This window comes from Mya arenaria, chromosome 6 (genome assembly GCF_026914265.1).
Source record: "Mya arenaria isolate MELC-2E11 chromosome 6, ASM2691426v1".
Taxonomy (NCBI): domain Eukaryota; kingdom Metazoa; phylum Mollusca; class Bivalvia; order Myida; family Myidae; genus Mya; species Mya arenaria.
Window position 1 is genome coordinate 56,869,262 of NC_069127.1, and position 9,992 is coordinate 56,879,253.

General features: G+C 36.1%; 1 long non-coding RNA gene across 1 annotated transcript; it reads right to left on the reverse strand.

Annotated features, from left to right (window-relative positions):
• Positions 1-417: 417 nt before the first annotated feature.
• On the reverse strand, positions 418-9,745 carry LOC128238768 (uncharacterized). Its single transcript, XR_008261768.1, has 3 exons — positions 9,141-9,745; positions 5,798-5,976; positions 418-4,076 (listed from the first exon to the last, which is right to left on the reverse strand). It is a non-coding gene; the product is annotated as an uncharacterized LOC128238768 (long non-coding RNA).
• Between the last annotated feature and the right edge of the window lie 247 nt (positions 9,746-9,992).

Sequence of the window (9,992 nt, forward strand, 5' to 3'; positions counted from 1 at the left end):
TTGAGGTTCGCATAATTAATATACGGTATGTCGTGCAGCCACATTTACCTAATGTATACGTATTTAACTATGTGTGTGTACTTTGTATAACCGTTGTATATAACTAATATAATGTTTATATACTGTAAAATAGTACACTTCGTACACTTGAGGTAGTCATCCAAAATGGCCTCATGCTCTGCGCATGCGTCATCGTTTATATTTGTTAGTTTGACAACTGGTCCCTGTAGATTTCATTGTACTATTGGAAAGCTTAAGGGCAGTGGCCTTGGATATACCCATGAATGTATATCTGCAGCATTCTCATTTCTGGTCGGACGCTTCCAGTATTCATTTTAATGATGGATTTAAAACTGAATTTAAGGTATCCTATCCACAATATTGGATTACACCCCTAATAAACTGAGAAAGTCCGTCCAACCTCATTTTTTTTATTTCGGAATACATTGCTTATGAACCCAGAATTGCATTCTAAATCAACGCGGACATTCCTTTCAATAGTTCACGCCAAGCGATGACCCCGAATACTGAATAACACCCCTATTACGCTGAGGATTGTCACCCGACCCCCATTTTTCCGGATTACATTGCTCATGAAACCAGACTTGCATTCGAAAGCAACACGGACAGTTTCCTGAACATTTTACGCACACCAATGACCCCGAATATTGAATTACACCCCTTATGCGCCAAGAATGGTCACCCGTTCCCAATTTGTCATGCAGCCATTTTTCCATTTTAAAGCAACGCGGACAGTCCCCTGAACAGTTTTCGCACAACAATGACCCCGAATACTGAATTACACCCCTTATGCGCCAAGAATGGTCACCCGTCCCCAATTTGTCATGCAGCCAGATTTCCATTTTAAAGCAACGTGGACAGTCCCCTGAACAATTTTCGCACAACAATGACCCCGAATACTGAATTACACCCTTAATAAGCTGATAATTGTCACCCGGCCCACAAATATTACGGATTACATTGCTCATACAGCCAGAGTTGCATTCTAAAGCATTATGAGTAATCAACCTCGCAATTGACACACTTTTTCTTAATGATAGCTTCCATTAGCATATATGCCTTTTGTTTGTTATATTAAGTTTAACAGCATTCAAGTGGGTATTTACTTTGTTCAGAGTTTCAACATGATATACAGTATACATATGCTCATAACATTATGCATGCAAATTAAATAACTTTATATCATTTTAATGGAAACAGTTTGCATTCAGACCACAAACTAGAATTGTTTTTGTCGAAAAATCACAAAAAGCACATTTACGCTTAACAAAAAAAGACAAAAAGCATACATTTCAAAATTATGTAAATAAAAACATAGCAAACGTTCAAACTCTTCTAACGTTCATGTTTCGATATATACATACCGTTTCTTCGATATTTTGAAACTCTATATATTTCGGAATGTCAATCGTGTGTTGCTAGATTTCGTGTGGCTGTAAAAATATACGATATTCCTGTTCTTAGTAATTCTTAGCAAAGAACGCCATGATTATTTGTTTAGCAATTTCTGTTCTTCCATCGCTAACAACAGCATTTTTATTAATTCAAGTCATTTCCTTTTTACCAATTTATCGCTAATAACACCATTGTTATTTTAAGTCATTATCTTTACACCGCCTTCCATCGTTTACACCAGCATCGTTATTCATTTCATAAATACATGTATGTGTATTTTTTACCTTCGTTTTGTTATAGTTAGCTATATGATATCCCTAGCAACAGCATGGATATGACTGCGTTTAACTGAACACATTACGAGTGTGTTATACCTCCCCAGCCCCCCTCATCCCGGATACATCATCCACTATCCTGCGATCACAGTCATTGGCTTGCAATAACTCTATATTGTGCTTGACCCACATTCGCCATACTACGAGTGCAATATGGAATTTTGCAGCGTTAAATCGAGGCTGCATTCTTAATGATTTTGCGTAGTAACGAACTGCTTCGATATAATTCCATTCCAGCTCGCAGCAGATACCGAACATGTTCATTGCAATTTGCCGCTCTGACATGGAGGAATAGTCAATGCACACTTCCAAACGCACGAGAGCCTCGTGTTTCTGTTCCTCAAGTCTTAACTCTTTGTAGACAAGGTATTGCATGAAAAACAGAAATGGAATGGAATCAAAACAAGCAACACACGCCCACTTGTCATCAACGCTACACATGTCTCTCCTATCCTCGAACAAAAACCGATATGCTTCAAACCGCAAAAGTGGATGCAAAAGGCATAGTTCATGCACGTGAAACATAACTTCAAGAGCTACATGCCGCTTTATAAATGTACATGCGAGTATTTGAGTGATCGGATATGGTCCGCTGTATCGATTGATAAATTCCAAGTAGTCATTATATGATACAAACTTAACATGGTCATGACGAGTCACAAAGATAATGGGATCACTGATTATTTTCAGAAAAGCGCGTTCCAAGAGAGTTCGAGCCATTTCATATTTGCCATTTGCAAACATAAGGGAGGACACTTGTAATTCCATGGACAAAGCGTCAGGTAATACATTATCAGTTAAAGGTGATCCATTTGTTTTCCTTGTTCTGGCAAGTATGATGCTGAAAGCAAGTGGTGTCCTACTTTCACAAACGAGAGCACGACATTAACGCATTCCTTCTGATGACCTGCTTGCGACACGTCGATCACCTCTTTTATTTTCCTCTGAAGAGTCTTGTATTTAGCGCACATACTTCGAATAGCATCTGGTCTTACGTGTGGAGCAAGGTCCCCAAGATTACCAGGTGTAAGATAACAAAACAAAACACCTTTGTTTACTTGTTCAACAAGACATATGCAATTCAAAACGAAATCAGTACCTCCGTTTGAAAGATTTTCAATTTGTAAATGCTTATTTTTTCTGTTTTTACTTGTGTAAAATACGTGTTTGTATTTTGGCTCAACCAATCAGCAAGTTCTATCAACATTTCCCAATGTTTTCCACATCGTGGAAGTTTTCCACTGAAAAGGTTAAACGATTTGTTGAAGAAATGTGGACAGAATTTTGTCTTTGCGATTAAGCGAATCATGTTCAGACATTGTCGAACACAGTTTATCAAATTACTCTTTACACAAATGGTTTTCTCAGTAGTAGCTACCGCGTAAAACAGAGCAGAAAACTTGTAAAACCTTCCCCGACTAAGTGTTTGAAATAGGATCTCTGTTACATCTTCAGCACAACGTATGTTTGAATATATGTGATATAAAATCTAAACATGATTTCTCTTTCCGTCAGATTGTACGAAATTCGCCATTCCAAAAAAAAGGGACTAAATTGCAAGATATTCCTTTGGTACATGGAGATTGCCGAAGAGGTTCCCTCCGAAAGTAAATGGATCTTGATCCCTAGGGTAGACATTGTCGCAAAATATTGGACGGACAACGTCGGAACGGTTGCTTGAGAAAGAGGGCCCCGTTCTAGATGCCTTACTCGCCCACATCTGTCTTCCTATCAATGTATAAAGACTGTTCGGTATATAGAACTGCATATCATTTTCGTCTATTAAGAGAGTATCCGGCCATGTACACAGCAAGTGGTTGCCTACATCCGAGATTTCTTCCCACTGTTTGTAACATTGACTGAAGAGGTGAAATTGAATACGGAATCTGTATTTACCTTCTAATTGAAGCATGTCGTCTATTGAACGGACACACTTGTATGTACCTAACAATTTCATCCATACATGGGCAGGAGGCGAGGTTTCATGTTTGACCATCAGTATATTTATTCGATTATCAAAGACATCTTTGATGTTGTTAATGGCAACAACATATTCAGCGGATGGTCCAAATAGGACATCATCGTCCGAGTCAGTCAGGTTAGTGCGTTCTATCTGGCTTCCGACGCTTATTTAGCACCTTGGAGTTCCTTTATTCTGGGCCTTTTCAAGTATGTTTCTGCAGTCATATAGTGTTGTATTAAACTCTTTCGCTGTTTTTCTGTTTATGTCGTTGTAACCAATATGTGCTAGTTCCGTCGACAACAAAATACTCTTTGAAATGTATGATTCTTGCCGGGTTTCATTTTTGTCTTTCACACCAGCATCTGCAATATACGTTTCGTTTTACACAAACATTTCTATTTTTTTAATTTTACAATTTACTCGGTAGAAAATAAATGCAAGCATTTTGAACAAGAATGTATTTATAAAAAACAACATTTAATAAATATCAAATTCGAGAAATAATCCGTTTTCGAAACAAGAACATTGAAACAATTTCATCACATTTCAAAATGAAAGTAAAGAAAATGTAAGAAACCAGCAATAAACAATGAACAGTCATAGCTCCATTGCATTAAAGAAGGAGAAGCGCCGCGTTGTTGCGCGTCATTGTCTTAAAGATAAACCCGTCATTATGTCAAAGTCACCATCGTTCAGAAGAGAAATGTAGTAAAACAAAGTTATCATTTTACTGTTACTTAGTGAAGATAACAATTTGATGTTTTCGAGTATGAAAGTATAATCCTCGTTCACGTTTAAATCAGACGAAACTGCTCTCAACTGCTTAGACACAAACACAACGACGTCATTGAAATAAAGATGCGTTTGCACATCAAATGGCAGGTTTGTCTTTATTACTACAATAAGATGTCATTTTATATCACATTTTTGAGGTCGTCACTATCTACAGAGCCCAATATATTTTAAATTTACTTGATAAAACAATAACTTTTGCTTGACGTCGTTTTTTTATGTCAAAATTATTTGGTTCAGCGCCTGTAAGATCAAAACAATCAAAATATATGGATGCCATTTTTAAGTTGCTTTAATGACAATACCATGTGATTTAGAGGATAATTTGGACCAACTTAACAGTAAGGATGTACAAACTAAAGTAACGAATTGATTCTTATGGTAAACCTTGGTATGATGCCTAAGTTAAAATAAGTACTGACTATGATTTCTGTATTGTGAACAAGGGAAACTCGTCCTTAATCTGATAATTAAAGTTGAACATTCCATATGGTAAGGTGCTTGGATGGCGATTTAAAGTGAATGTAAATGTTGTCACTTATTTGTCACATGCATTGTTAGCTGTGTAAATGATGGATACGTATCATCTTTCAGAGTCTGTCAAGAAGGCACCGCCTGTAAAAATCGTGTCATCAATAAGCCGGGTGAATAAAATGCCTGGAGTCTGCATATGTAAAACAAATCAAAGGTCGTTAAAGCGACGTTAATTTACAGGATAAAGTTGTGTATTGGTAACGGCCGTTTTGGCTCATTAACACTATAGCAAGCTGAAAAAGGACACTTTATGCTATTATATATTATTACCAACTGCACCATCACAAAGTAATGTCATTATATATTTGTCATATTACACTAGGGTAATGGAATGTTTGTTTGTTTCATTGTACGATCGCAATAAATTCCTACTCTTTAAAATTGAAAATAAATATTTCAATCGTAGTCACGCCTATTTGTAAATATAGCATTTCGTTTGAAGCCAATTTCTTTATGATGCGTGCTTATCGCCCTCAAGTTGAAAAGAAAAATTGAAATACTACTGTCAAATTGTTGCAGAAAAGAAAATATCCTTCTCAGCGATAAACAACGTGTCCGACACTTCGTGCCAAAACCTAACGAAATGTAAGATTCACAGACTAAAAATGATAATTTTGTTCCGTTCGGGGATAATCTTCCACTCCAGACACGTATGATAGTTTTATTCTTAGAACATAAGTTTTACAACAAGAATGTAATACGAACATCCCCTGAATGAACATATTACCATGTATGACATTATTTACAACATACTTACCTTTTTTATTCTGAAATAGATTTGACTGTCCAATGGTATCTTTATGCATCTTCCTATGCACTCTGGTGATAAAACGTCTTCGAATTACAGCACGTCTAGGCTTTTGCGTTGCAGATGTTGTATCACCCGACGAAAACGTTTTCTGTTTCTATCTGGCTGGCATCTTCAGTTAAGCCATGCTGAAGTATACGTGAAACTCTTTACCAATTGTGCTTAATTTGAAGTCGCTGTTTCTTTACTAGATAATGCATTCTGATTGATGAACCTATGTTATTTCTTCACATCTTTGCTCGCAAGCTTTAGACTGATTGCAGTTTAATATGTTCAGCTTATTACATAGATGGAATTTCCACATCTTTCGATTGAGCATATAGGCAATGCAATGTCAGTCATAACCTATATACACAGGTAAAACAACGTGTACCACCACATTTTAAAGAGGTACAACAATGTCAATCACCACACTATAGAGGTACCACAACGTTAACCAGTACATTTCATGAATGAAACGCAACGTTATCCCGTACTGTTTATATATATTAGCAACGTCATCCAGTACTGTTCATAGATGTTACGCATCGTCAATCGGTACTGTTTACAGATATTACGCACCGTTAACCAGTACTGTTTACAGATATTACGCATCGTCAATCAGTACTGTTTACAGATATTACGCACCGTCACTCAGTACTGTTTACAGATATTACGCATCGTCAATCAGTACTGTTTACAGATATTACGCACCGTCAACCAGTACTGTTTACAGATATTACGCATCGTCAATCAGTACTGTTTACAGATATTACGCATCGTCAATCAGTACTGTTTACAGATATTACGCACCGTCAACCAGTACTGTTTACAGATATTACGCATCGCCAACCAGTGCTGTTTGCAGATATTACGCATCGTAAACAGTACTGTTTACAGATATTACGCACCGTCAACCAGTGCTGATCATAGAGGTAATGCAGCGTCAATCTGAACATATCTTATATATGATAAGCAACGCCCACCAATATATCACTGTTCATAAATGTTACAAAACGTCACCCAGTACTGTTCATGAACGTTACGCAACATCCAAATGTCCTGTAAGCAGTTATGGTCAAAGATTGTTAGTAGGTACTAAATGCTTTTATGCCACGCAGGCGCATGACTATGTGATTTGTGTCAGAACATCCATATATTTTTTAACTTTTTAGTGGTTTACATCTTATTGTGTAATCTACACACTCACTTTGCCAGCCACTGTATGTTAGGGCTGACATCTGATTTACTGAAACAAATATATTGGAAAGCTTGAGAAATACTGCCTGCTTTTTAGACAAATTAAAATGCTGACCACTTACTAAATATCTAGTTATCTTTTCATATCACATATCTATGTTCTTGCTGCATCATGATCGAACACTTGTTAAAAGAAATCCCAAATTCCTATTTATTATTGATTCATGTCTTAGTTTGATCATGATGGTACACATCTATAAACTAATCATCATATTCCGCTATATCATAGATCCATGTTTTGATGCATTATGATTGTACACTTGTTTTGTCATGTTTGGTTTTCGATTCAAAGATGTGATTTTTCCAAAGATAAAATGTTGTTTATTTCAAATAAAATCTTTAATTGTTATGAAAAAACATCTTTTATGGTGATCAAGTTATTATTATTATAATTATTCATTATACAAGTATGGCAACATCATTATAAAAATATGATTAATGTATTTGCTAGATTAACCGAAAAGGGCAAAGAGAACATGTATTTGAACCTCTTCAAAAGACGTTTGACAAACATTCAGGATGGAAGTGTTATATTGAATGGCTTTAAAGAAATATAAATCCGTATATTTATTCCGATTTTGTTTGCGTTTATGTAATATGAGCGGGCGTAATCCAATTCCATTCGTTCTGCATGATGGCTCATTGTAAGTAATTGAATGACATTGTATCACCGATTGAAATATTGATTGAGTAAATAAAGATTGCTAAAAGAGAAGGCTAGTGACTTTGTATTCAATACACCCCAACATATATCATAGCAACTTGGCTGTCTATTAAAGCTTTGTTTCTGATAAGAATGTAGAACAATATACTCATGATCATGTTTAACTCGTGGAAGCGTCTGTGTTGCCAGCGTTATTGAACTAAAAGGACGCTTTTTTAGCTACCTGCTCTGTTTTGTGTCCCTGTTGTGTTGCAGTGCATACACTATAAGCGGGGAACCAAATTGCAAACGTTAGTCGCAAACACATTTAGTTAGGCTTATGCTGGTCTTTGATTTATCACAATTATGCAAAATGTACCCTCTGTAAGTAATTCAGGGTGGTTATCTAAGCCTTACCCTCGCATGTTTAAAACTTCTCTCTCCTTAAGGTACATGACCACGTTTCTCCGAAAAATATGAATGTCGGCCGATTTTAATGAAACTTGGGACAAACAATCGTCAATGACTCAACTTTAACGAGGTGTATTTATTTATTTTTTAAATCCCGTTGTTTGTTGATTTTCAGCGCCACCTAGCGGAAACGTGCTATTTGGCGCAAACTTTGCTGAAACCGTAAAAAAAATATAATTTTACGGCTTTTTTTTATAAAAAAAAAATCGGAATATAATTTATTGTATGCTGAATAAATAATCCTATAATTTTAGTACTAGTATTTAAGAAGAAAATTATTAATTTTAAGTTTTATGACGAAAATTCTTCTGTAAGGAATCGCCAAAAATAGATACCCATCGTTGAATGTGACGTATTTATTACGAAAACGAACTCGGGTAGGGTATGTTTTTATTGCATATAGCGTACAAGAATTACTTCCGTGACCGAGAAGTTGCATATAGCGTACAAGAATTAATTACGTGACCGAGAAGTTGTATATAGCGTACAAAAATTACTTACGTGACCGGGAAGTTGCATATAGCGTACAAGAATTAATTACGTGACCGAGGAGTTGCATATAGCGTACAAGAATTACTTACGTGACCGAGAAAATACATATAGCTTACAAGAACTACTTACGTGACCGAGGAGTTGCACATAGCGTACAAGAGTTACTTTCGTGACCGAGAAGTTGCATATAGCTTACAAGAATTACTTACGTGACCGAGAAGCTGCATATAGCGTGCAAGAGTTACTTACGTGACCGAGAAGTTGCATATAGGGTACAAAAATTACTTACGTGACCGAGAAGTTGCATATAGCGTACAAGAATTACTTACGTGACCGAGGTTGCATATAGCGTACAAAAATAAATTACGTGACCGAGAAGTTGCAAATAGCGTACAAAAATAAATTACGTGACCGAGAAATTGCATATAGCGTACAAGAATTCCTTACGTGGCCTCATCCTGTGTCTCTATAAATAGACTGCGTTGCAATTGTGGACTACTGGCATTGTCCTTTAGTTTCCATGGAATCACCTAATTAAAACCACCTTGATCCATCCTGTCAATTGTGTACTACTGGCATTGTCCTTTAGTTTCCATGGAATCACCTAAATTAAAACCACCTTGATCCATCCTGTCAATTGTGGACTACTGGCATTGTCCTTTAGTTTCCATGGAATCACCTAAATTAAAACCACCTTGATCCATCCTGTCAATTGTGGACTACTGGCATTGTCCTTTAGTTTCCATGGAACCACCAAAATTAAAACCATCTGTTTCCATCGTGATGCATAGAATGTTTTCCTTGTCCTTAAACACACAAGAAAGACTGCACTAAGACTCATTTACTGTTAATCGCACCAACGTCTGATAACCTTTGTAAATACACGCCTATTATTACATAAATTAACCTAAAGAACCCACTTAATGTTATACTTGTTCCAATCATATAACTTAGATTAACCTCTTACTAATAACTTCTTGTTTTACATAATATTGTTTAAAAAACACTATCAAGCCATGGTATTGAACTTGTTTCATGTCATCTGTTATGACAACGAGGCAATTATACTGTATCGTGCCAAGCATAGATATACATAATTTGAACGGATATCAATATAATTTCTTTACGTTATTCAGTGTGTCTTTGTATACAATTGAATAGAGTTGTATGGAAGTAAGCGTTCTGCTGCAATAGCTGCATGTTAATGAAATTAAACAAATGGATTTGACAAGTCATTTTGCATTTAAATATTCAACTTACCCAAATCCATATCGAGTAAACAAAGTCTTCCCTTTGAAC